This window comes from Pan troglodytes, chromosome 1, assembly GCF_028858775.2.
Source record: "Pan troglodytes isolate AG18354 chromosome 1, NHGRI_mPanTro3-v2.0_pri, whole genome shotgun sequence".
Classification (NCBI taxonomy): Eukaryota; Metazoa; Chordata; class Mammalia; order Primates; family Hominidae; genus Pan; species Pan troglodytes.
Window position 1 is genome coordinate 154,319,837 of NC_072398.2, and position 5,838 is coordinate 154,325,674.

The 5,838-nt window shown below is 37.4% G+C and overlaps 1 pseudogene; it reads right to left on the reverse strand.

Annotated features, from left to right (window-relative positions):
• Positions 1-751: 751 nt before the first annotated feature.
• Positions 752-1,718, reverse strand: LOC101057989 (triosephosphate isomerase-like; annotated as a pseudogene).
• Between the last annotated feature and the right edge of the window lie 4,120 nt (positions 1,719-5,838).

Below are 5,838 nucleotides of genomic sequence, written 5' to 3' on the forward strand. Positions count from 1 at the left end.
CAGTCATTTCCCATTTCTCCCTTCCCCCAGCTCCTACTCATCTATGCTCTGCTTTCTGTTTCTATGGATTTGCTTATCTTTTAATCAAATCTCTAATGATGAATGTTTATGTTGTTTCTACAATTTTTTACAATTATCTGCAAGGCCCTAGTAAACCTCTAACACATAAACTTTTAACATTTTGTCTGGTTATATCCTTTTTTTCTTGTTTTGTTATTTTCCTCTTTTAAATTTATTTTCTTCATTGACAAAAACATATATATACAGTTATCATATAAAACATGATGTTTTGAAATATGTATACATCGTGAAATGGTTACATCCAGCTAATTCACATACGCATTACCTTACATTTTATCATTTTTTTCATAAGAACAGTTAAAATCTATTTTCTTCGTGACTTTCAAGAATATAATATATTGTTTTTAATGTTATTATTTTCACCATGTTGTACAATAGCTCTCTTTTTTTTTTTTTTCACAAGACCTAGTGCCAGGTTTATTCCCTCATGTGGGTGGTTCACATACACAGCACAGAGGCACGGGCACCATGGGAGAGGGCAGCACTCCTGCCTTCTGAGGGGATCTTGGCCTCACAGTGTAAGAAGGGAGAGGATGGTTTCTCTTCTGCCCTCACTAGGGCCTAGGGAACCCAGGAGCAAATCCCACCCCTTCCATCTCTCAGCCAAGGAGAAGCCACCTTGGTGACGTTTAGTTCCAACCATTATAGTAAGTGGAGAAGGGATTGGCCTGGTCCCAACCATTACAGGGTGAAGATATAAACAGTTAAGGAAGGTACAGTTTGGATGAGGCCACAGGAAGGAGCAGATGACACCATCAGAAGCATGTGCAGGGGAAGGGCAGTTACTGGGCTTCTGGGCTGCTTAGTCCCTGGCTTGGCAGGAAGGGTAGGGAAGATGGATGGGGCTCATTGTTTGGCATTGATGATGTCCACGAATTCGGGCTTGAGGGAAGCACCACCCACAAGGAAGCCATTCACGCCAGGCTGGCTGGCCAGCTCCTTGCAGGTTGCCCCAGTCACAGAGCCTCCATAAATGATACGGGTGCTCTAAGCCACCGCATCAGAGACGTTGGACTTAAGCCATCCTCGGAGCTTCTCGTGTACTTCCTGGTCCTGTTGGGGTGTTGCAGTCTTGCCAGTACCAATGGCCCACACAGGCTCATAGGCTAGGACGACCTTGCTCCAGTCCTTCACGTTATCTGCGATGACCTTTGTCTGCTCGAAAACAACCTTCTCAGTGATGCCAGCTTCCCTTTCATCTAGCTTCTCCCCAGTGCAGGCGATTACTCCGAGTCCCTCTGCCAGAGCATGGGCCACTTTCTGCCCAATCAGCTCATCTGACTCCCCAAAGACATGCCTTCTCTCTGAGTGCCCCAGGACCACCCACGTGGCTCCGCAGTCTTTGATCATGCCAGGGCTGATCTCCCCAGTAAAAGCCCCATTAGTCACTTTGTAGCAGTTCTGCGCAGCCACAGCAATCTTGGGATCTAGCTTCTGCCGGGCGAAGTCGATATAGGCAGTAGGCGGAGCACAAACCACCTCGGTGTTGGCCGGCACCTTGGCCGCATTCAGAGTGCGGTGAGCTCCCGCAGACTCTGCTTTCGCCCGTTCATCTTCCAGTTCCCCCCAACGAAGAACTTCCTGGAGGGCGCCATGGCGCTGGAGCCGAGGCGCTGAAGGTCAGTGTCTCTACAATAGCTCTCTTAAACTTATTCTCCCTAGCTAAAGAAATTTTGTATTCTTTTCTTTTTTTTGAGACGGAATTTCGCTCTTGTTGCCCAGGCTGGAGTGCAATGGTGCGATCTCGGCTCACCGCAACCTCCGCCTCCCGGGTTCAAGCGATTCTCCTGCCTCAGCGTCCCAAGTAGCTGGGATTATAGGCATGGGCCACCACACCCGGCTAATTTTTGTATTTTTAGTAGAGACAGGGTTTCTCCATGTTGGTCAGACTGGTCTTGAACTCCTGACCTCAGGTGATTCCCCCGCCTCGGCCTCCCAAACTGCTGGGATTACAGGTGTGAGCCACCATACCAGCCAGAAATTTTGTATTTTTTAGCCAATATCTCCCCAACCTTCCACCTCCTCTCAGCCCTTGGTAACTACCATTCTCCTCTCCGTTTCTGAGTTCAACTTTGTTAGATCCTATATACAGTATAAGTGAGCTCATGCAGTTTTCGTCTTTCTGTGCCTGGCTTATTTCAGTTAACATAATGTCCTCTAGGTTCATCCATGTTGTTACAAAAGACAGGATTTTCTTCTTTTTTAAGGGTAAGTAGTATTACATTGATACACGCGCATACACACACACACACACACACACACACACACACATTTTCTTTATGCATTTATCTGCCAGTGGACGCTCTGATTCCACTTCTTGGCTAGTGTGGATAATGTTGCAATGAATATGACAGTGCAGATATAAAATGACATCTTGATCAAGATTTTCTAAGACATTCATGTACATTTTTTCTTTTATGATGAAACACATGAAGCAAATCCAAATATATATCTACAGTTTAAAAATGTACCTTTCACTCAGCTTTAGAAATAGAACATGACTTGTATAACAGAAGCCCAGCTGTGTTGCCCTATCCATCGTGCTACCTACTCTTCTCACCTTCCTGAGGTAGCCTCCATTTTGAATTTTATAATATTAATTTCGTTTGCTTACTTTATAATTTTACTATATGTGTATACATCCCTGAAAATATGTCTTATTTTGCTATTTATTTGCATTTTTATATATGTAATTATATACTACCTCAATGACTTTCTTTTTAAATTCAAAGTTATTCTTTGAAAACCATTCCTGTTAATGTATATTTCTGTTGTTCATTCATTTTTACAGCTGTGTATTATTCCATATTTTGAATACATCACAATTTATCCTTTCTACTGTAAATGCAGAGTGGATTATTTCTAGGTTTTGTTACTATAAATATTCTTGTATATGCCTCCTCATACACAGGTACAAATTTCCTTTGGCTATATCTAGGAGGAGAGGAAATACTGGGTAATAAATAATGGGCATGTTCCAATTCACTATGTAATGCCAGTTTTCCAAAGAGGCTGTACCAATTTATAACCTAACAAAGTGTTTATAAGAGTTCTCATTGTATCCATAATTACCAACATATTTTTCTACTGTTCATTTGGGATTCTAAATTTATTGTTTTATATGTATGTAGCAATTTTTTTTTGCCAGCTTCTAGAGTCTAATTTTACTCTCTTGATTGTGTCTTTTGGTAAACAGAAGTTAAAAAAAAAATTCCATGTAGTCGAATTGATTGTTTTTAGTTCACATATTGAATTTCTATATCTTATTTAAGAAATCCTGACTATCCCAAGGTCATAAAGGAATTTTCCTATCTTCTGTTTTTAAAGTTTTATAATTTTCTTTTCACATGCTTTAAAACTACCTGAAATTGATTTTTGTGTGGGGCATGAAGTAAGGGTCCAATTTCATTTTTTGTTCCATGAAGAACCAATTGTCCCAGTGCCTTTTATTAACTAATCTGTCATTGCCTCACTAATCTGCAATGTCAGTTTTCTCATATATCAGGTTTCCACATAAAATGGATTTATTGCTAGACTCTCTTGCTGTTCTATTGGTTTATTTATCTGTTCCTGAGCCAATACAAAGTTGTTAATTGCTATAGCTTTATATAATTTTATATCTTATAGGGCAAATTTTTCAAATTTCCCTTTATTGAAAACGGGCAATTTTATGATATTGGTTATTCTATCGATGAAAATGGTACAGTTCACTTATTTGTATATTTTAAGACTTTTCAATAAAAGTAAAATTTTATCTGTAAAAGTCTTTTATATGTTTTCTTAAGTTTATTACTAGATAGTTTATATATTCTTGACATTATAAATAGATATTTAAAATGATATTTTCTAGCTAATTTTTGCATATGTGTAGAAATACTATGCACATTTACTTTAATAACAGTAGAATTTTTTGGGTTGTCTATGCACATAATTATATAATTGGCAAATAATGACAATTTTGTTTCTTGCTTTGTTGAAAATCATCAATGCTTTCTCTAAAGTCATTAAGGTGACCAAATCATTTTTCTCTTTCATCTGTTAATGCAGTGAATTACATTTGTTAATTTGCCAGTGTTAATCTAATTTTGAAATTTTTAGATAAATGCAACTTGGTCATGAAAACATTATCTAACCATGTCTGGAATTGGCTGGTTAATACTTTAGCATTTCTATGTTTATGTTCTTAAGAGATTTTGGACTATAGCTTTTCCTTTTTGTACTATCACTGTCAGATTTTGGTATGTAAGTTATGCCAGCCTCAATAAATAAAAAAGAGAGTCTACTCTTTTTTCTCTATTTTAGGAATAGTTTAAGATTAGAATAACATGCCTTTTGAATATTTCATAATAATGCCAGTAAAACCAGCATTTTTTGCTGGTTTGATTTTATTAATGGATATGGACTATTCAATTTTCTTACTTACTTGTGAGTAAATTTTGGAAAGTTATAGTTGTCTAGGAATTTACCCATCTTATCTCAGTTTTCAGGGTTTATTTGGTATGAAACTGATCATAATATTCTTAATCTCTCCTCCATGTGTAGGTATTCCACACTTTGCCTTCTTAAAAAGTATTCATTTATAACTTTTCTTCCCTGATTTTTTTTCCAGAATTTTGCCTATTTGGAAGAAACATATCATTTTTAAAGAGACTGTATTTGATTTGTTCATACCCTTTATAGTAGCTCGCCATTTCTGCTCTTATTCCTATTATTTCCTTTCTTCTGCTTTTAAAGATTTATTTAGGTTCTATTTCTAACTAAAGAGGTTGAATACTTAATTTATTAATTTTCAGCTGTAAGGCATTGACTGTATACCATAAGTTTTGATAAATACTGCTTCAATGATTGTTCAGTTGTAAATATGTCCTATTTCTATATGATTTTAGTTTGCAAACAGAGTTTTCTAGATATTTTTAAAATTGATTGCTGACTATATGCATCATGGTCAGAAAATAAGTTGCACTTGGTATTAATTCTTTGAAGTTTATTGAAGTTATTATAATGGCCTAGAACACCATTAATTTTCCTAAATATTCCATGTGTATCATGAAAGAATCTGTGCTTTGAAGTTTTGGGGTACAATGTTCCTGGTATTCATAAATTGTTCATTGGGCTGTTTCATCTATCCTTTCTCAATTTTGACTGCTCATTCTATCAATAATTGAAAACCTTATGTTTAAGTACCCAATTATGTTAGTGGATTGGCAATATTCAATTTTACATTAATAACAGACTTTCAAATAAACTCTTGAGTAAGCAGATAGACATATGATTCTGACCTGGGAATCATCACATTTACATGATCTGTCAGGCCAAGAGATTAGATAACACAGAGCAAAAATAAGGAAGAAGCCTGAGGATTGAGCCATGGGGCACAACAGTGTTTATAGGTTGGGAAGACAGGAAGGAACAGACAAAAAAAAGACTCAAAGAAGCTAGTAAAGTAGGAGATAAACCCAGAGAGAGAGTGGTATCCTGAAAGTCAAGTGAACAAAGGGTTTCAAGGAGCAGGAAGTGCTTGACTGCATCAAATGTTGCTGAATGACCAAGATGACAAATAGAACAAACCCAATGGTCCTTTTAGCCATGCATATTAATTGATGGCAGCAGAAGTCTATATATCAGTGGTACCAGACTACTTACTAGTAGTCTGAATCTACCAGAATTCAGGGTGCTGGGGCCCTAACTTTGCCATCAAAGAGCTAAGGGGAAGGTAAGTCTAATAAGTGTACTCAGGCTGTCTGTCTCTGCTAACCT